This window comes from Bos javanicus, chromosome 14, assembly GCF_032452875.1.
Source record: "Bos javanicus breed banteng chromosome 14, ARS-OSU_banteng_1.0, whole genome shotgun sequence".
In the NCBI taxonomy this organism is placed as follows: Eukaryota; Metazoa; Chordata; class Mammalia; order Artiodactyla; family Bovidae; genus Bos; species Bos javanicus.
The window spans coordinates 27,672,296-27,695,477 of NC_083881.1; the positions used below are offsets into that span (position 1 = coordinate 27,672,296).

Below are 23,182 nucleotides of genomic sequence, written 5' to 3' on the forward strand. Positions count from 1 at the left end.
CTTGACTTTAAATTAATGGGCCCCTGGAGACAGACTTAATTCTATTGACAGGAAGCCACTGCTTTCCTGTGAAAGGAATTCTCCGTTCAGTAATCATGACCTGGCTCTAACTGCAGTGCCAGCCTGTACCACATGCTTCTTCCTCCTTGGCAGAAGGAAGATCTAACTGTAAGCCCCTACCTCTAGCCCCCAACTTGTTACATTGGAATTTGGAACTTTCTCTGATAGGCAGTCTTTAGTTATAATGGAGAAGGCAATGGCACCCCACTCCAGTACTCTTGCCTGGAAAATCCCATGGACAGAGGAGCCTGGTGGGCTGCAGTCCATGGGGTTGCTAGGAGTCGGACACGACTGAGCAACTTCACTTTCACTTTTCACTTTCATGCATTGGAGAAGGAAATGGCAACCCACTCCAGTGTTTTTGCCTGCAGAATCCCAGGGATGGGGGAGCCTGGTAGGCTGTCATCTCTGGGGTCGCACAGAGTCGGACATGACTGAAGTGACTTAGCAGCTTTAGTTATAAAGAATCCTGTCCATTCGAGGTCCCCTGTGATGGTTATGTCTTGCCAAATAACATATCTGCCAATAATCAAAGCATTGCTTCCTTTGCAGCAGATTTTTAAAAAATTTTTTAATTAAAATTTTTTTAACACCAAAACCATTTTGTATCGGGACATAGCTGACTATACCCCAATACAAGCTAGGCTTCAACAGTACCTGAACTGAGAACTTCCAAATGTTCCAACTGGATTTAGAAAAGGCAGATGAACCAGACAACAAATTGCCAAAATCCCTTGGATCATAGAAAAAGCAAGAGAATTCCAGAAAGACATCTACTTCTGCTTTATTGACTACGCTGAAGCCTTTAACTGTGTGAATTACAACAAACTGTGGAAAATTCTTAAAGAGATGGGAATACCAGACCATCTTACCTGCCTCCTGAGAAATCTGTATGCAGGTCAAGAAGCAACAGTTAGAATAGGACGTGGAACAGACTGGTTCCAAATAAGGAAAGGAGTACTTCAAGGCTGTATATTGTCACTCTGCTTATTTAACTTATATGCAGAGTACATCATGGGAAATGCTGGGATGGGTGAAGCACAAGCTGGAATCAGGATTGCAGGGAGAAATATCAATAACCTCAGATATGCAGATGATACCATCCTTATGGCCGAAAGTGAAGAGGAACCAGAGTCCCCTGATGAAAGAGGAGAGTGAAAAAGCTGACTTAAAACTCAACATTCAAAAACAAAGATCATGGCATCTGGTCCCATCACTTCATGGCAAGTAAATGGGGAAACACTGGAGACTATGACAGATTTTATTTTCTTGGGCTCCAAAATCACTGCTCACTGCAGATGGTGACTGCAGCCACAAAATTAAAAGACACTGCTCCTTGGAAAAAAAGCTATGACAAATCTAGAGAGCATATTAAAAAGCAGAGACATTGCTTGGCCAACAAAGGTCCAACTAGTCAGAGTTACGGTTTTTCCAGTAGTCATGTATGGATGTAAGAGTTGGACCATAAAGAAGGCTGAACGTCAAAGAATTGATGCTTTTGAACTGTGGTGTTGGAGAAGACTCTTGCGAGTCCCTTGGATAGCAAGGAGATCAAACCAGTCCATACTAAAGGAAATCAACCCTGAATATTCATTAGAAGGACTGATGCTGAAACTGAAGCTCCAATACTTTGGCCACCTGATGCGAACAGCTGACTCATTAGAAAAAACCCTGATGCTGGGCAAGATTGAAGGCAGGAGGAGAGGACAAGGTGGTTGGACTGCGTGAGTCTCAGCAAGTTCTAGGAGATGGTGAAGGACAGGGAAGCTTGGAGCGCTGCATTCCATGGGGTCACAAAGAGGTGGACACGACTGAGTGACTGAACAACGAAATATCCGATTAGCAACGTTGTGGTAGTTTCAGGAGAACAGCAAAGTGACTCAGCCATACATATACAGGTGTTCATTCTCCCCCAAACATCCCTTCCATCCTGGCTGGAACATGAGCAGAGTTCCATGTGCTATACCATAGGTCTTTGTTGGTTATCCGTTTAGACATCCCTTATGTGAAGAATCTAAAAAGAAATGATACAAATGAAATTACTTACAATACAGAAAGAGATTCACAGACTTAGAAAACATACTTATGGTTTCCAGGGAGAAGGGATAGTAAGGGACTTTGGAAAGGTTATGCAGCAGATATTTTTAGTATGTGTTTTACACTGTATTAATGTTAGCAAACTCATATGTGACAAGGATCTGTAGTCATGAACACTGAACCCAAAATTCTCCCGTGAAGAAAAATGATCTTTATTTCAGGAGGTTAACTCTCGAGAGCTGTGGCTCATGTAAGTTGTAGGTGAGGTGATTTGCCCAGCTTGCTTGTTTTCTCTACCTGTGCGGAGCTTGTAGGACTTTGCTGGGGGCAGAAGAGCCTGGTGTCTGGTGTAAATAGATCACAGAGGAAGACTTAATAGATTTTTAAGACACAGTCATCATATAGGACATACTTCTTTTTTCTGACAGGAAGATAAAATCTTTTTTAGCCCATTTTATCTAAGTAACAGCCCCTGCTTGACTGTTGCAGTTGTTTAAAAAGGATGCTGGAAGGAAAACACTATTGAAAATGGAATTCATAGAAAGCTCTTACATGTCAGTTTTTCAGAGTGCTACAAACAAATTGTAATGTAAACATAATGGCATGAGTAGTAGTATTTAGAGATTTCTGTTGCACTCATTCAGAAGACTTGCTGCACAGGACCTAGCTATTAAACATCTTGACCTCAATTTCCAGGGTAGCCTCAGGGATTCTTCAGGATTTGTTGCAAATGCTAAGAGATGCGTGATCTTTCACTTTCTTGGAGTCATCCAACTATCCTTACATCACTGTGGTTGATTTAGCAAGGGAAATATTTTTTAAAGATTGTTTATCTTAGACAGTTGGAATGAAAGGATGACCTGCTTCTAACATCCAAACTTTAAGTGCATCTGGAAGAAGCAAGCATGATTCCTTTGGGGAGGGCAGGAATCAGCCATGTGACCATGTGTGTTGAGCGCAGCTGTGTAATGGTGTAACTCTTTTTGTACCGGTGACTGGTGTCCAGTTAGAAAAAGAATCAGTCTTCTTACTTAAATGCAGGTAACTCTGTGAAACAAGCAGCAGTTTTGAAAGTGGACTGATTTGTTTTCTATCAAGTTTCTGTTACAAATACATTCAAATTTTGTCTTTAGAGGGTGAGTGGAGATATATGAGCAATTTATTCTCAATGATTCCTCTAGAATATTTAAAAATATACCTGCACAAAACAAATGTTTTCATGCAAATCCATGTTATCAATGGAAAGCACTTTAAATGGGCATATTCAAACACTTGCTGAATAAATACTAAATGCTGCTGCTGCTGCTGCTAAGTTGGTTCAGTCGTGTCCGACTCTGTGCGACCCCATAGACGGCAGCCCACCAGGCTGCCCAGTCCCTGGGATTTTCCAGGCAAGAACACTGGAGTGGGTTGCCATTTCCTTCTCCAATGCATGAAAGTGAAAAGTGAAAGTGAAGTCGCTCAGTCGTGTCTGACTCCTAGCAACCCCATGGACTGCAGCCCACCAGGCTCCTCTGTCCATGGGACTTTCCAGGCAAGAGTACTGGAGTGAGTTGCCATTGCCTTCTCCGAATACTAAATGAGGGACCTTCTAAGTTTTGAAGATCATGTAAAGATAAATGAGAAAATTAGTTAAGCTATTAAAAACAGACGACAACATAGATGGGGAGAAAATATTTGCAAAAGATAAGGGACTTCCTTGGTGGCTCAGTGGTAAAGAATCCATCTGTCAATGCGGGAGATGTGAGCTTGATTCCTGGGTTGGAAAGATCCCCTGGAAAAGGAAATGGTAACGTACTCCAGTATTTTTGCCTGGAAAATCCCATGGACAGAGGAGCCTGGTGGGCTACAGTTCATGGGGCCTGAGAGTCTGATATAACTGAGCAACTGAGCACATTCAGTGATTATGATGTTGAGCATCTTTTCATGTTCTTGTTGGTCTTCGTATATATTTTTAGGATGGATGTCTGATCTAATCCTTTGCTCATTTTTGAATTGGTTGTTTGATTTTTGTTATTGAGTTTTGTACTCCATCTCCAGAATAAACACACACACACACACACACACACACACACACACACAAACACACATCAGATTTTAATCCTTCATCATATATATGATTTGCAAGTATCTCCTGTTCTGTGGCGATATCTCCTACTTGGTTGATTTTGTTGATAGTGATAGTGTCCTTTGATGCAAACAAGTTTAAAATTTTTATTTTCAATTTATTTTTTCTTCAGTTGCCTGTGCTTTTGCTTCATATCTAAGAAATCATTGCCAAATCCAATATCATAAATCTCTTACCCTGTGTTTTCTTCCAAGCATATTGTAGTTTTAATTCTTGCATTAAGTTTTTGATCCTTTTTGAGTTAGTTTGTGTATGTGGTTTTAGATGAGGGCCCAATTTCATTCTTTTACGGGTGGGTATTAGGTTTTCCCAGCACTATTTGTTGATCATTTTCCCCATTGAACAAGTTTGGCATCCTTATTGAAAATCATTTGACCAGGTATGTGAGAGTTTATTTCTGGAATGTCTATTCTGTTGGTCTATATGTCTGTTTTTAATCCAGTATAACTCAATTTTGATTTCTGTGGCTTTTCAGTAAGTTTTGAAATCACGAAATATGAGTCTTCCAGTTCCGTTCTTTTTCAAGATTGTTTTGGCTTTTCAAGGTCACTTCAAATTTCATATAAATTTTAGTATAAATTTTTCTCTTCCTGAAAAAAATGTTATGGGGATTTTTATAGGGGTTGCATTGAATCTGTAGAATGCTTTGGACATTTTAACAATATTAAGTCTTTTAATCCATGAACATGGGACATCTTTCCATTTATTTATGTCTTCTTTAATTTCTTTCAAGAGTAGTAGTTTTCCTTACAGAGCTTTTAAAAAGTTACGTTATTTTGAAGCAATAATCTTAATAATGAATTTTTTTCTTTTTGGTTCAGTCTTTAGCACATTGGGCTTCCCTGATAGCTCAGTTGGTAAAAATCCTGCTATGTAGCAGACCCTGGTTTGATTCCTGGATCAGGAAGATCTACTGGAGAAGGGATAGGCTCCCCACTCCAGTGTTCTTGGGCTTCTCTTGTGGCTCAGCTGGTAAAGAATCTGCCTGCAATTCAGGAGACTTGGGTTCAATCCTTGGGTTGGGAAGATCCCCTGGAGAAGGGAAAGATTATCCATTCCAATATTCTGGCCTGGAGAATTCCATGTACTGTATAAGCCATGGGGTGGCAAAGAGTTAGACATGACTGAGTGACTTTCACTTTCACTTTAGCACATCACCAAGCATAATACAGTGTTGCATTGTGCATTGATCCATCTATTATGCTGGCTTATTTTATTTACAGACAGAGAGCTCTTAGGGCTTACCAGGTGGCACTAGTGGTAAAGAACCCTCCTGCTAATTCAGGAGACAGAGGACATACACACTGGTTAGATCCCTGGGTCAGGAAGATCCCCTAGAGAAGGGAATGGCACTCTACTCCAGTATTCTTGCCTGGAGAATCCTATGGGCAGAGCAACCTGGCAGGCTACATACAGTCCACGGCGTCACAAAGAGAAGGACACGACTGAGACATGACTGAGCACACACACACATACATACACATAGAGAACTGCTTGTCAGTTGTACCTGTGGCATAAACATTCATTAGAACAGTTAAATGACATTTAGTGCAGTACAGCTAGAAAATAGTGTCAGTCGACCAGTCCATTACTAAAATAATTTACTTTTTGAATTACTTCTCACTAAGCCCAGCATTGCCTTCTACAGAATTCGCAAGTTCAATGAAAAGCAAAATAGTTTAATATCCTTTGCCTTGTTTATGGTTCTCATTTTCTTGCTTAATGAACCTGTTATTTCAGACATTGTTTTCCTTTACCTTTTAATAAGCTTAAATGTATCAAAATGCCCATAATAAGACAAGTCCTATTACAAGTAAAGCATGAGAATCAATGGGTAGCAATATTTCTTTCTTTCCCTTTTCAGTGTGTAAAGAGATGATGTGATTATTATGTCAGAGCTTTCCTGTCTGCTCAGCCTTCTGGGGAAAAAATAACCACATGCCATGAAAGCAGTCCTCATTGTGCCAGGTATCTTGTGCAAAAGAAGACCTTAACATCCCAGAGATCCACTTGCTCACTCCCCTAGCTCCCTCTTGTCCCCTTCTCTCCCCACCTTCCAAGCCCTCAGCATAGCCCTGTTAAAGTACTGGGGTGGTTTGTGCCCCTTCATACCTGCTCTCCCCTTGACTGCCCCCCGGCTCCAGCTAACTCCTGCATGTCCAAGACCCAGCTTATGTGTCAACTCTGCTTGGACAGATGCCCTGGGATCTCTGACTCCCATCTCTGCCAGGTCTCACCCCACTATGTTATAATTTGTGAATCACATGGTAATCGTTCCTGCGGGTAGGTGAATGAACTCCTTGAAGGCGGGAACCATCCCTCACGTGCCTCGTAGCATCAGCATGGAACCTGACGTGAAACAGACAACAAATGCCTGCGCAATGGCTACATGGCTGGAAGGAACATTGCTTCAAACATCCGACTTCTTTTTCTGAAAAAAACCATCCAAAGAAGAAAGCGCAGAGCGTAGGAAGCCTTTGTTCTGCTTTCAGAGCTGGGAAAGCTTGAATAATTCTTTCTTATCAGCTCTGGGAAGGAGTTTGATTTTTATCCTGGATGAGCTATAAAGTGTGTTAATGAGCATTAGAAGCAAATATCTCCCAACCGGACTTTTAACAAGGAGTTTATAGCTCCAGGACCTGTAGGTTATTGTGTATCTTTGTTTGTGAAAGACCAATTAAACAGTGCTTTGGAAGAGTTCTTTTAGAATTATTAAAAAAAAATCCTTTTTTTTCATTTTTAACTCTGTCTTCAGATAGGATTCAGCTGATGTCTCTTCTCAGAGGAGATAGCTTTGAAGTCAGGGAATTCCCCAGCTGAATGACCTGGGCAGAAACATGCTCAGGCTGATCATGATATGAATTTGAAGGGAACAATTAAGGACTTGTTTCCATTTTGATTCTAATAGGAAGCCTTTTTACTTGTGTGCCTTTCAACCTGTCTACATTCCTTCTGAAACTTCAGTGGAACCTCATGTCAGAGCTGTTAAAAGGACTTTGGAAAAGGAATGTGTGAAATCATAAATGCTTCAGAAATAAGAAAGTGTTTCCCAGTCCATTACATTCTTAACCCCTTGTTTCTGCCTAACAGACTCTGTGAAAGGTCAGCAAGAATGTTTTAACAGTGTATGTTTTAGACTTCTAGGAGGACATAGTATTTCTCTTCTACATATCCTTTGTTATTAAGTGAGGCGTGGTATTTTCTGAGTTGATATTTTGAGTAAAAACAAAACTCATCCTCAGAACTGTGCTTGCTAAGTCGCCTAAGTTGTGTCCATTTTGAACCACCAGGCTTTCCTAGTGGCTCAGACATCATTAAACATAAGCTAAATTGGAACCAAAATTTCAAAACCTCAAGTTAAAGAGAACATACCTGAATGTAATTTGGGATGACTTTCTCAACTAGACTGATGAATAATATAATGTAATATAATATTTAATGATCATATAATATAATCTGTATAGTGGCTTGTGATTTTCAAGGAATACCTGTGGCGGATTCATTTTGATATTTGGCAAAACTAATACAATTATGTAAAGTTTAAAAAAAAAATAAAAAAAATAAAAAAAAAAAAATTAAAAAAAAAAGAAAATTTCCATACAGTTTTCTCATTTTTCATCATAATGATTCCGTGACATAGGTAATAAGATCCGTAAGAGAGACTGAAGGCTGAGAAGGTTCTGTGACTTGAGGACCTGTCTAAAGCTATAAATGAACTGTGCGGTGAACTGACGTCTACAGTCACAAGCCTCTGTTTCATCTACTTGACAGGACTCTATGTTTCTGTTCGGATTTTCATTTATTCATTTCTTTATGAAAAGTTTTTCTAGTGCAATTTACAAGATGATTTTTGAAGGTGCACAAACTAATACTCCTGAAAATATTTTCAGGTCTCCCATTACACTAGTATAGAAATATGTCATTTAACTATCTTTTCCCCTAAGAAATTAATTTTTTTAAATTGTGTTAAAAAAGGTAGAGTTACCTGTCTCTAAAGGATATTTCCTTCAAGTACTCATTGGCATTTTTGAATCTGTGGTTCGTTTCACCTTTTATGACCCTAGGTATTAAACGATTCTAGGCTGTACATCAGAAGATTATCATGTAGTTATTATTTATTTTTATAGCTCAGGTGAGTCTGGTACTAACTCATTGCAGTGCATGTCCCATTGGCCAAATGAATACAATCTGGAAATATGACATGAATTTTTAATGATAATAAGGCAGTAATTCAGTATTCTTCATAGGTGTAGCAGGGGCTACTTAAGGGAGGTTTAATGTCATTTCAGAAATACTGTGGATGTCCTTACTGAAATCCTTACTGAAATAGTCACATTTATCTTATCTTTTCCTGAAGTTAGGTATAAACAGTTATTTTGGAAGAGGATTTACTCAGCATTAACTTGATATATCATTTTTCCTAGCCATACCTATTATCCTTCAGTTAAAATAAGCAGCATAAATTTTCTCCTATTTTTAGACGGATAGGCATTCTGAAGTCTTGATAGAAATACAAATGTACATCATTAAATGCTTTACCTATGACTTTAGGCTCAAGGCTCATTATTTGAAAGTATTTAGAATGAGTAACTAAAAGCCACAGAAAATTTTCAAATCTCATTTTAGAGGATAATTACAGTTATCCATCACCAAACTGCTGGCAAGTAATGGCTTTGCCTCATTGGATTTTTATCCCTTTTTATGGTGCTGGCCCTTCCTTAGGTGTGAGGTCTATAAGCCATTCAGTGGATTTGAAAGGCTGGGAGAACCTGATGCCTGGAATCTCCCAGCCCTGTGATTTCAAGAACCAGTATAATAAAGCATTGGTACAATATGAAGAACTAGCCTAAATATTTGGAATTTGTGCATGCCAGTCTGTACGTGCATGTGTGTGTGTGCTCAGCTGTGTCCAACTCTGTGCAACCCTCTGTCCATGGGATCCTCCAGGCAAGAATACTGGAGTGGGTTTGCCATTTCCTACTCCAGGGGATCTTCCTGACCCAGGGATCAAAACTGCAGCTCCTGCATCTCCTGCATTGGCAGGCAGATTCTTTACCACTGAGCAATCTGGTAAGGCCAAAACAACACCCATTTGATTATGTATCAGGATTTTGTGGGCCAAAACTTGGGCAGAGTTTGGCTGGGCAGTTCTCTGTGTGGCCTCCATGGTGTTCTCCAGTGAGTGGCTCTGCTGGAGGGTCAAAGATGGCTTCATTCAAGTGAGAAAGCCTTGGGTTCAGGACCTTTTCACATGCTTTCTTGAACAGGGTAGTTGGAGGTCTTGCATGGTAGTTTGGGGCTGCAAAAGTATATGATCCAAGAGACAGGAACAAGAAACTTTTAGTGTCATAAAAGCCAAGCCCCCAAATTGGCACAATATAGCTTCTACCATATTCTATTGCTCTGTATAGTTACAGGTTTAAGGGAAGATGGGGCCACTTTCTATGGAAGGACTGTTGTCCAACTTCTGGCCACAGATTATTTATGAAGCAAAGAAGCCTTTTTATCTAGTTGAAAGAGTTTATTAAACACATCCTATGATTCATAGAGGCCTTCTTTCCTTGCAGAGTGGGGCTAAGATGGATAACCCTTAAGGTTATTAGAAGCCCTATTAGGCTTGCCCTCAAATTTTTTGAAGTCTGAACAAAGAAACACCCATGAGCTTATTTACCCCATGGCAAATTTTACAAGCAGTAGCCTGGATTTAACCTTTGCTCTGAGGCCATTTCTGGCTTTGTGAAGTCTAATGCTAGGCCAGACCAGTATGAGAAACAGTTTTATTATCATATCCAGGCAGCTCTCATTTCAGTTCAGTTGCTCAGTCGTGTCTGACTCTGCGACAAAAACCAGGCAGCCTTGGTTTCATTATATTTCCTGTAAATCCTGCTCACAAACTCAACAATTCCTCCTTTAGTTCATCTATCTTCTCTTGTTTTACTCTCAGTAGCTAGAAGCCAGCTGGCTCTTTCTCTGTTCTGCCTGTTAATCTTCTCTGCCAGGCTCACAAATTCATCCAGTTCCTTTTGTGTTTTCTTCATTATCACACCAGACACTAATGCCAACCTTTCTGCCAATACAGTAGAAGTATCCCATGTTCTCCAGTCTCCGATAGCATATTTTCATTGTCCCTCAAGGCTTCACCAGTAGTCTTTTCAAGGCTCTTGCAGCTTTTATAAACACCATCTTTCAAAGTCTTTCTTTCCACTAACATTCTCCTTGAAGCACTTCTAGCTTCTTTCTGCTGTCTGATTCCAAAGCTGTTGAACATGTCACAGGTTTTATACAATAAAGTCACATTTCCAGGTTATGAATTATGTTTCAACTTTCAATTATTGTATTAAAAATTCACCCTAAAACTAGTGGTTTAAAACAACAACCATTTTATTATCCTCCATGATCTGGAATATCCCCTGGAGAAGGAAATGGCTACCCACTCCAATACTCTTGCCTGGAGAATTCCATGGACAGAGAAACCTGGCAGGCTATAGTCCATGAGGTTGCAAAGAGTCTGACACCTGCATGACGAACACAACAACAGCATGGTTTTCAGAGATTAGAAATATAGGCAGAGCTTGGCTGCGAGATTCTTCTGCTCTGTGTGGTGTCATATAGGGTCATTTGGAGGTGTGTGGCATGGTCTGGAATAGGGGTGAACAATCTCTTTTGTGAAGGGCCCGATAGTAAATATTTTAGGCTTTGTGGGACACATTTTATATTACAGTTTCTCAATCCTGCTGCTGAAATGTAAAAGTAGCTCCAGATATTATGAAAACAAATGACCGTGGTTGAGTTCTAACATTTAATTGACAAAATCATGCATCTGTGCTGTAGGCCATAGTTTGGCAGCACCTGACCTGTAATATGCAAGAAAGCTTCCTACACGTGCCCTTTATTTTCATGAAGTTGGCTCAAATGGAGGGCTCAGCAGGACATCTCCCATCCTCTAGGTAGGTATAAGGCCTTTCTCTGTGGTTTCCCCAGCAAGGTAGTCCAACTTCTCACAGGGAAGCTCAGCACCAAGAGTGAGTGTTTCCAGAGACAGGAAGGGGGAGCTGCTAGGCTTGTGAGGTTTAGGTTCAGGAAATGAGCACCATGTATGTCATCACTTCTGCCGTTTTCACTGGTCAGTGCAATTGCATAGACCTCCCCTTGCAGGGGTGGGAAAGGGACACAACCCTTAAGGACAGTCTTAATGGAAAGAGTGTCAGACAATGAGGTACCATTTCATGCCAGTCGGAATGACTGCTATCCAAAAGTCTACAAGCAATAAATGCTGGAGAGGGTGTGGAGAAAAGGGAACCCTCTTACACTGTTGGTGGGAATGCAAACTAGTACAGCCACTGTGGAGAACACTGTGGAGATTCCTTAAAAAACTGGAAATAGAACTGCCTTATGACCCAGCATTCCCACTACTGGGCATACACACGGAGGAAACCAGAATTGAAAGAGACACGTGTACCCCAATGTTCATCGCAACACTGTTTATAATAGCCGGGACATAAAAGCAACCTAGATGTCTATCAGCAGATGAATGGATAAGGAAGCTGTGGTACATATACACAATGGAGTATTACTCAGCCATTAAAAAGAATACATTTGAATCATTTCTAATGAGGTGGATAAAACAGGAGCCTATTATACAGAGTGAAGTAAGCCAGAAAGAAAACCACCAATACAGTACCAGTTCAGTTCAGTTCAGTTGCTCAGTTGTGTCCGACTCTTTGCAACCCCATGAATCGCAGCATGCCAGGCCTCCATGTCCATCACCGACTCCCAGAGTTCACTGAGACTCACGTCCATCGAGTCACTAATACCATCCAGCCATCTCATCCTCTGTCATCCCCTTCCCCTCCTGCCCCAATCCCTCCCAGCATCAGAGTCTTTTCCAATGAGTCAACTCTTCACATGAGGTGGCCAAAGTACTGGAGTTTCAGCTTTAGTGTCATTTCTTCCAAAGAAATCCCAGGGCTGATCTTCTTCAGAATGGGCTGGTTGGATCTCCTTACAGTCCAAGGGACTCTCAGGAGTCTTCTCCAACATCACAGTTCAAAAGCATCAATTCTTCCGCGCTCAGCTTTCTTCACAGTCCAACTCTCACATCCATACATGACTACTAGAAAAACCATAGCCTTGACTAGACGGACCTTTGTTGGCAAAATAATGTCTCTGCTTTTCAATATGCTATCTAGGTTGGTCATAACTTTTCTTCCAAGGAGTAAGCATCTTTTAATTTCATGGCTGCAGTCACCATCTACAGTGATTTTGGAGCCCCCCCAAAATAAAGTCTGACATTGTTTCTACTGTTTCCCCATCTATTTCCCGTGAAGTGATGGGACCAGATGCCATGATCTTTGTTTTCTGAATGTTGAGCTTTAAGCCAACTTTTTCACTCTCCACTTTCACTTTCATCAAGAGGCTTTTTGGTTTGTCTTCACTTTCTGCCATAAGGGTGGTATCATCTGCATATCTTTGGTTATTGATATTTCTCGCGGCAATCTTGATTCCAGCTTGTGCTTCTTCCAGTCCAGCGTTTCTCATGATGTACTCTGCATATAAGTTAAATAAACAGGGTGACAATATACAGCCTTGACATACTCGTTTTCCTATTTGGAACCAGTCTGTTGTTCCATGTCCAGTTCTAACTGTTGCTTCCTGACCTGCATACAGGTTTCTCAAGAGGCAGGTTAGGTGGTCTGGTATTCCCATTTCTTGAAGAATTTTCCACAGTTGATTGTGATCCACACAGCCAAAGGCTTTGGCATAGTCAATAAAGCAGAAATAGATGTTTTTCTGGAACTCTCTTGCTTTTCCCATGATCCAGCGGATGTTGGCAATTTGATCTCTGGTTCTTCTGCCTTTTCTAAAACCAGCTTGAACATCAGGAAGTTCACGGTTCACATATTGCTGAAGCCTGGCTTGGAGAATTTTGAGCATTACTTTACTAGCGTGTGAGATGAGTGCAATTGGGCGATAGTTTGAACATTCTTTGGCATTGCCTTTCTTTGGTATTGGAATGAAAACTGACCTTTTCCAGTCCTGTGGCCACTGCTGAGTTTTCCAAATTTGCTGGCACATTGAGTGCAGCACTTTCGCAGCATCATCTTTCAGGATTTGAAGTAGCTCAACTGGAATTCCATCACCTCCACTAGCTTTGTTCGTAGTGATGCTTTCTTAAGGCCCACTTGACTTCACGTTCCAGGATGTCTGGCTCTAGGTCAGTGATCACACCATCATGATTATCTTGGTCGTGAAGATCTTTTTTGTATAGTTCTTCTGCTCCCCAGTACAGTATACTAACACATATATATGGAATTTAGAAAGTTGGTAACGATAACCCTGTATGTGAGACAGCAAAATAGACACAGATGTATAGAACACTCTTTTGGACTCTGTAGGAGAGGGAGAGGGTGGGATGATTTGGGAGAATGGCATTGAAACATGTATAATATCATATATGAAATGAATCACCAGTCCAGGTTTGATGCAGGATACAGGATGCTTGGAGCTGGTGCACTGGGATGACCCAGAGGGATGGCATGGGGAGGGAGGTGGGAGAGGGGTTCAGGATGGGGAACACATGTACACCCATGGCGGATTCATGTTGATGTATGGCAAAACCAATATAATATTGTAAAGTAATTAGCCTCCAATTAAATAAATTTATATTTTTAAAAAAGAAAATTTAAAAAAAAGAAAAAAATTAAATTATAGTTTATGTATAATATTGTGTTAGTTTCAGGTATACAGCAAAGTGATTTGAATATTTTATTTTTTATATATATATATATATAATTTTTAGATTCTTTTCCGGTATAGGTTATTAGAAGATATGGAATATAGTGCTATACAATAATCCTTGTTGTTTATCTAGTTTATATATGGTAGTGTGTGTCTGTTAATCCCAAACTCCTAGTTTATCTTGCTCTTCCCCCTTTCCCATTGGTAACCATGTTTCTTTTCTGTATCTGTGAGTCTATATCTGGTTTATAAATGTGTTCATTTGTGTACTTTTTAGATTTCACATATGATAAATAAGATATGATATTTATCTTTCTCTGCCTGGCTTGCTTTACTTAGTATGATAATCTCCAGGTCTATCCATATTGTACCAAATGACATTGTTTCATTCTTTTTTGTGGCTGAGTGGTATTCCATTACATATATGGTACTATTCCATTATATATATAAAATAGTACCATTCCATTATATGTATGTAAAATCCCATTATATACATTATATACATATAAAATGTCTGTCTTAACTATTGTAAATTAGTACTGCTATGAATACTACAGTGCATGTATCTTTTAGAATTTGAGTTTTTGTCTTTTCTGGATTTATTCTCAGGAGCAGGAATGCTGGATCATATAGTAGCTCTATTTTTAGTTTTTTAAGGAACTTCCAGACTGGCTCTACCAATTTACATTCTCCTGTGGCTGTCTTTAATCCAACACAGTGCATGACCTTAATTCAGTTCACAGATGAATAAGACTTTTTCCTCCCCTCAAGGCACTTACATAAGAGTTGGAAACAGATATGTAATTAATTCACTGTCCACTGAATGAATTTCACAAGTAATCCTTTATCCACTGAATTAATTTCACAACTGCAGTTTGATTTCATAAAGTGAAAAGCAACAGTCTAGAAGAGGCGGAAGACAGTCTTGTCGGTCAGAGTTGCACAATCACTTCCTGTTAAAACATTTTTTTTTGCAGATCTGGGAATTGATTTAATAGGGGAATATGAAGGAACATTTCACAGCAATTCTTTGCCCAATGGCTTCTCTGACAAAACATTGACCCAGTATCTTTTGATATATGTTATTTGGTTCCCTGCCAACGATGGCTGTTAAAATTGAGCTATTCTAATATGACATTAGTTTGAAGGAGCCATAAATTCTTGCTAGCTTTGGTAGGTTGTGAATATACCATTGTGTCCTTGTGGAAGTCATTACATTTTATGATAATTTTTTTTTCTAAATTGTGAAGAAATTATATACTCATGCTGAGGATTTGAAATGGGAAACATATGGGGAAAATAAGGGTTTACTGAGTGCTTGAAATGCAACAGCAAACAGAACAACACAACTCTGCTATCACAGAACTTCTATTCTTCAAGAACAGAAGAAAACAAGTCAACAGACCAAAACAGTTATAAGTTGGGATGGATGCTATGAAAGGAAAAAGCATGAGCTGAAATTGAGATTATTGGGATCAGCTCTTGACAAAGAGTTCCAGGAAGGGCCTTTCTGAGCAGATGGCAATTGAGAGAGTAAAGGATGAGAAGATATGCCTGTGATTAGACCAGTGGGAAGAACATTCCAGAGAGTAAGTAGAGGCTTCAGCATCAGGATGTGGTTTTTGTGTTTGGGGAGTTGAAACTCCAGAGGCAGTGATGCCTAGAGAGCTAGGCTTGGGAGATGTAAGAGGTGAGATGGAGTGGGAGGTGGACAGGAACCCATCGCAGGTCCTAGGGCCACAGTAGGGAGTGTGGAATTTCTTTCCTTTCAGCTCAATAGGAGGCTATTTAGATATTTCTGCAGGAAAAGGCAAGGTCCAATTTATATTTTAAGAAGTCCTGTTTGACTGCTTTGTAAATATTGACCTCAAGAGGAATGAAATTTGACATGAGAATACTGACCTTTTTCCTTTTGAAGTATTTTCCCTCTGTTCCTGGTGAATTTAAGGTTCTTGCCTCCTGGTGAAAGAATTTGGAGACAAGCAGGGAGGTTAAGAAAGTAATGCTCACGCTGCATGCGTGCTCAGTTATGTCCAGCTCTTTGAGACCTCATGGGCTGTACCCTGCCAGGCTTCTCTTTACTGTCTGAGTCAAGTGAAGGGAGCATTTATTTAAGAAAGAATATGCTTTCAGAGAGGGCTTCCCTGGTGGCTCAGTAGAGAATCTGCCTGAAATGCTGGAGACCTGGGTTGTTGCATCCTTGGGTCGGGAAGATCCCCTGGAGAAGGGAATGGCTACCCACTCCAGTAATCTTGCCTGGAGAATTCCACAGACAGAGGAATCTGCTGGTCTACAGTTCATGGGGTTGCAAAGAGTCAGACAGGACTGAGTGACTGACACTTTCACTTTCTCTAAGAAAACTAACCATGAGTGATAATCAGTAGAGCCAAAGACCTTTAGAGAAGTGAATGAGTGGTTGATAGCATTCAGTCCTGAGGAACCAGCAAAACATCTGTTGCAGACAGAGTAACATGTGATGCTTTACCATACAAACTCTAAGTTGGTTCTGGAGAGCATAGTGGTGGAGGATTTTAATATGAAGATTTCTGCTGTAAATTCAGCTCACTGAAAGCAGAGCACTTGGCTTGTCTATGTCCTCCATAACTCAAAAGGAGCTTTGGTTGAATTAATTCTATCCAGAGAGGAAAGGGTTTCCCTGATAGCTCAGTTGGTAAAGAATCCACCTGCAATGCAGGAGACCCTGATTCGATTCCTGGGTCAGGAAGATCCACTAGAGAAGGGATAGGCTACCTACTCCAGTATTCTTGGGCTTCCCTTGTGGCTCAGCTGGTAAAGTTTTCTGTCTGGCTCAGCAGGTAAAGAATCCGCCTGCAATGAGGGAGACCTGGGTTCCATACCTGGGTTGGGAAGATTCCCTGGAGAAGGGAACAGCTACCCATTTCAGTATTCTGGCCTGGAGAATTCCATGGACTGTACAGCCCATGGGGTCACAAAGAGTTGGACACAACTGATGACTTTCACTTTCCCTTTCAAAGAGGAAACCATGCTGGTGCTTCAGATCTTGTGGGAACCTCAGGAGCCCATGATGCTGTTAACTTAGAAGTCACAGTGAAAAGAAGAAGTGTTGGGCATCTCCAGATCTGATCCTACCTTTTCTAAAAAAGATATTAGAAAAAGTTTAGAAAAGGGGGTTCATTTCCACGTTCAAAGATTCTAAAGAGAGAGATTTTCTGGAAATGATGAGAGACTTTCAAAATCCAAATCCTGAATGCACAATTATAAGTGACCCTAGGGGAGTTCAAAGAGTAAAGAATTTCTGTGAGGATATAACTGGATCCCTTTTAAGTCAATCTTTTGAAAGGAGATGCACATAAAAAAAAAATCAAAGAAAAGGTACATAACTGATTACAGATTCTGAAAAAAAGAGAAATAAATGTGTAAATATAATGCCAGATAATATAAAGCCTACAATGGTGGGGTGTTTTGAAAAATGTTCAGAAACTTAAGTAGTTTTGCAAAGCTAGTTGGAACAAGAATAATAAGAAGGATGTTATAGGTCCATTTCTGGGTAGCTAAATATGAGGCTACAGAATGAAATTGAGAAATCAAGAACCACTCATGCTTCATTTCTTCCATATTGTCCAAGAGAATGAACTTTACATTGGACGAAAGAGACTCTTCCTCATATATTTAGGGAATCAGACTGTGAGAAAGCATTTGGTTGTTTCAAACAGAAGAATTGTTAGGTCTTAAAAAGAGTTGGAAAATATGATTTTAGATTCACTGTCAGTGTTTTTTTTTTAATACATTGTTGTCTAAAAACATACTAGGTTACCAGAGATAAGCAATCTTGATCCTAATTTCCAAAATTGAGAAAAGATAAATTGAAGCAACTCTAGGTTAGTATACTGTTGATCTTCCCTAATATTAGGAAGCATAAGATGACTACTTTTTAAAAAATGTTGTAATAACTAGGACATCATATGGGTTCACTAAGGCCAAGTCATCCAACTTAAACTATTTTCTCTCTTTTGTAAGGCTGCTATTTCCAGAAAGTACACTTATCATATTTGAAGATGAGACAGTCTTTTAGGCATTGCAGATAAATTTAGTGACATTACTAAAATTGAAAGATATTTCTGTTGGCTTGCATGATGGAAAGAAACAGACAAGATAATGTATATGTAAATCAAGCACCCAAGCACCAAGGAGGTAATATGTATTTAACAACATTAATATCAGAGGTTTCAGTTGCTCACAGTTTGTATGGGAACCAACTATGTGTCTCTGGCTTCTAAAAATAGGTAACACAATCTTCTATTGCTCTACAGGTTTGCTGAGATTAGCAAAGTTTTCCACTGAGCAGTTCTCATCTGGTGGAGCCAGCTTTTAAGATAAACCCTAATAAACTAGAATTTCCTCACCCGAGGATACTGAAAACCATGTTGTATGATGAACGTTTGAAGTAGTTGGAGATACTACTCTGGAAATGATAGACATGATGATTGTATCAGATTGTTTTTTTTATTTGCTTAATACTATGTATTTAAGATCCCTCCATGTGTTTTCAGGCTTGATAGCTCATTTCTTTTTAGCACTGAGTATGGCATTATATTTTAATCATGGTAAAATATAAAAATATATTGCCTTCAAGAGGAGGCAGGATACAGAGTTATAAGGACAGAGACAGATTTGGAGACAGATAAAGATTTTTTTGAGAAGTATTATACAGTTGGAGAGACTGGAGGTAGAACTCTAACTCAGTCACTTACTAGCTGTGTCACTTTGTAGAACCCTGACTAGCTGTGCCACTTGGAGCAAATTATGAGTTCTCCGTCCTCAGGTATCTGATTTATAGACTATAAATCATAGTTCTTAATTTGAAGTGATGTTAGAACAACCAAGTAATATGAAAAATATGAAATTGCCTGGAACAGTTTCTGTGGTTTACCAAGTGCCCATTACATGTTAATTTCTGTTGAAAAGTACCTTTCAACCCTTTAGAATTTATGATTCTAGGAAGTACCATTACCTGAAAGTAATTTATTTTGTAATAAATTTATATAAAGTGACTTGTGTGAAGATATATTTATTTTGAGATACTATGCAGGAGTCCTGGGCAACCATGGAAGAGACGAGGTTGCAGAAGTCACGTTCCAGGCTGGAGACAGAGAACTTCCTCCCGGGCTGGGTTAGTGAGAGTCATGGATGAATCTATAGGATGAAGCTGCTTGGTTAGTCAGAGACCAGGTTTGAAGGCTGATAACACTTACCAGGCCAGGAGGTGGAGTGAAACCAAAGATCAAAGATGCAGGAAGAGTGGGAGGGAGAACATATTGGAAACAAAGAATTATGCCACTTGAACAAGTCAGACTTCTAACAGAGCAGGGATTTTTAGAAAAGTCAGGTAAAGGTGGGGCCATAGGCACTGAGATGCTTTTATTTCTCCCCTCATGCTTCTGAGCTTCACCTCCTGTTTGTCATCTGCCTGCCTGGCCAGTGAGCATCCATTCTTCTCTCACTGCTCTCCTCAAGGTCTCCTCTAAAGCTTTTCCAGCAACGCTTGGTAGAAATGACAGCTTCTTTCTGTGTCCTGTACACATTCCTCCCATATCACATGGACCATTTTATTCACTCACACTGATTCCAACCTATTAAACTTCACATGCTTTGTAGGGAGAGGCAGTGTCTCCTCTGCCTCCCTGGGAATTAATGGAGTAAATGGATGAAATACAAAGATGAGCAGAAAAGGAGGCTGAAAGATGGGCGAGTCATTCAGACTCTCTGGAGGAGTCTTTGAGGGGAAAGAATTAGCTGAGCATCATCCTCTTAAAAGGCCTCACTTCTCCCAACATTAAAGATAACTGCCATTTGATCTAGATCTTGAATAAACAGATAGAAGACATTCATGCTAGCTAAGTCTCTTCAATCGTGTCTGACTCTTGATGACCCTATGGACTGTAGCCCGCCAGGCTCCTCTGTCCATGGGATTCTCCAAATAAGAATTCTGGAGTGGGTTGCCATGCCCTCCTCCAGCGGAAGATCCTTGCTTTTTATTTAGTGAGATGACTTCGGATCTCACACCCTTCCACCAGGACATAGCTTGTCACGTCCCTGCCTTTCTCACTTCCACACTGGAGATTCCTTGGATCCAGAGATTCCTTGGGTCCATGAAGACACCGTTCATCTCTGTAATTCTCCCGCTACATTCCTTCCTAGCTACTGGCTCCCATAACATAGGCACCACATTAGTAATTCTGGAGTGAATGAGTTAATGATAAAGTCTCAGATATTCAGCCTTTACCAACACCCACTGCATAATAATAACTGTATTCCAGCTTCAGGAACCCAGACTTACTCTTAGTACAGACAGGCAGACTGATGACTCGGAGGTCTGGACCAATAGGAAGAATGAGTCCATCTGCCTTATTACTTGATCAGCAGTCAAATCAGATCAACAGCCTAATCCCCAGATGTAGTGTAGTCTGTGCCTTTCAGATTAAAGTCTCCAAAGCCTCAGCGTGTGGTCCAGCCCCAGGTAGGCCCGTGACATCAGTGTAAGAATTCCTGACAAGGGTTAATTGTGCCTCAGGTGAGCCTTTGCCTGCTTTACAAAAGCTAAAAAAAATGTCGACCCTTAGACAGGGTTAGTTTAAGTCTAGTTTAATTGTTTCCGTGTGGACTCTTAGGAAGAAATATTAGCCCAGGGATTTTAATGCAATTAGAATTTAAATTCTACTTTCTGCAAAGAAATGAGTTTTCATTAACACTACTGATCTGTAATGGTTTCAGAAATCCCCTGGCTGCCAAAGCATCTATTTGATACAAAGCCTGGATTCTTCTCAGTGTGTATTTCTTCATTCCAGTACCCATATATTCATTCATTCAACCATTATTCAAAATTTTTAATGTATGAATGGTAAATTATCTGTTTTCTAGGACACTGAGGCTGTAAGAGATAGCTGCTCTTGCTGTTTAGTCATTGTGTCTGACTCTCTGCCACCCCATGGAATGTAGCCCGCCAGGTTCCTCTGTCCATGGGATTCTCCAGGAAAGAATACTGGGGTGGTTGCCATGCCCTCCTCCAGGGGATCCCTAGGAATCGATCCTTCATCTCCTGATAAGAGAATTGTAAACTCCTCTATTTTACTGGACACTTTAGGATGACAAGGAGCTCAAACCAGTCAAACCTAAAGGAAATCAACCCTGAATATTCATTGGAAGGACTGATGCTGAAGCTGAAACTCCAGTACTTTGGCCACCTGATGCAAAGCGCCAACTCATTGGAAAAGATCCTGATGCTAGGAAAGATTGAGGGTAGGGAGAGAAGGTGGGTGACAGAGGATGAGATGGTTGATAGCATCACTGACTCAACGGACATGAATTTGAGTGAATTTCAGGAGATAGTGAAGGACAAGGAAGCCTGGTGTGCTGCAGTCCACAGGTTGCAAAGAGTTGGACACAACTTAGTGACTGAACAACAATACTCATATTTTGTTAATTTTTATATCATAACATCTATTTCAGTTCCTGGCACATAGTAGGAACTCTGTTAACACTTATTAATGTGTGGACAAATTTCCTAATCTTGTAGAGAAATTTTTGTCAAACATGAATGAATACTTATCAAATGTGGAGAATAACATTATCTTGTGGCTAACATCATTGAAATTGAAACAGCCATAGATGCAAACTTCAGATAAAAAATGGACCGGCTGGTTTAAGATGTCAGAGGTTATCATGTTGATAGACATTTTCAGCTGCTGGGAGAACCTTCACAACTAAAGCTGTATTTGAATGGTGTCAGAAGGGAAGTGAGTGTGCATGAGGTGTCTGAGAAAAGATTGATCACAGCTCATCTGAGCAGTTTAAGAGGTGAACTTTTAACTGATTAGATCAGATTGTGTTTTGAAAATAAATGGAAAGCATACAGGTCTCTGATTTTTGTTTATTTATTTATTTGTAAGAAAAGTGGAAGCAAAACTCTGTTAGATGTGGCATTCTTTTGGAAAAACAACTTTAAAATTATTAAAGAATAAAAACATAAAACAGAAGCATTGTTATTGCCAAAGCTACTTCTATTTTTAATATAAATCGTATGTACTTGATGAGCTGGAAAGAGAACCAAAGATCCCTTAGCCCAAGCTGTTTTTATTCTAGACACATAAAGGAAGGAATGTTTAGAATTTCAAGGACTGTGAAGGGTCTGAGATTTCACCCTACTCGCAGAATAGCCAGCTGGGTTGTCACAGGGACATGGATGCTGGCAGGAGATTCCAGACTCCTGAGTCAGAGGTGGAAGATAGGTTGCTACTGAAGTGACTGTAGCCAGTGTGTTAGCATCTGTGCACTCGAATCCTAAGCCCCTGGTCCCACAGGGGAACAGTGCCACGTCTACCCACACACAGGGCGCCGCATTCAAGAACAGGAGCCCAGAGCTTAGGGACTCTGAATCTTTCGAAGTGGTCCCAAAGCATGTTTGCGCTTCCCTCTGTAAGGAGGCTGATCTTTATTAATGGGGAATAAACATGTTTGCCCTTTTCCCTGGAGGGAAATACTGTCTCCATCTTCCAAGGCTGTTTGCTACCCAGATATATTTGTAAACATAGTCCAGAGAAAGGGTAGTCAGGGTCTCGCTGTCAAGATGTGCAGAAATTCAAGAGCTCCATGGAGATTTGTTTCCCAAAAGTAACGTCTCACCCATATGCGACCATAAGGCTGTTTACGAGCCTAGAGTTTTTTTTTTCACACCACCATAGTATTTCCCTGTAAACACCCCGAGTCACAGCACATAGAGCTTTTCATTTTCTAGAAACCTTGTTTCTCCCAATTTGAGAAGCTACCTTTGAAATCTTTGTGATGCAATTTAGAGTCAGTACCATATGTGTCACTCCTAACTGCACATTACTTTACTGCCTGTCTTGCTTTCAAGGTCAGCATTGGTTTCCCAGTTTCAGCTTTGATAGGATCTAGTCAGGCACCTCTTGAGTCAACGAAACAGTGGTAGTAGTGAAGAGTGGACAGGATCCAGACATCAAAGAAGCCTGAATAAAGGCAACTCAGCATAAAACATGACTCTCCCACTTTTTCAATAAGAAGAACTAATATTTTTGGCCTGTCTAAATGTCTAACTCTTAGAGACGTAGGTGAAGATCTATGGCTTATTTATAATTCTTAATTTATAATTTTAATTATTCATATATACTTAAAGCCACATATGCAATTATATGGCATATTAGTAACGCTGCTTTTTCTCTA

The 23,182-nt window shown here is 40.1% G+C and overlaps 1 protein-coding gene across 2 annotated transcripts in view; it reads left to right on the forward strand.

Moving 5' to 3' along the window:
- NKAIN3 (sodium/potassium transporting ATPase interacting 3) overlaps positions 1–23,182 on the forward strand; it is a 542,894-nt gene that overhangs the window by 58,988 nt on the left and 460,724 nt on the right. The window lies entirely within an intron of this gene.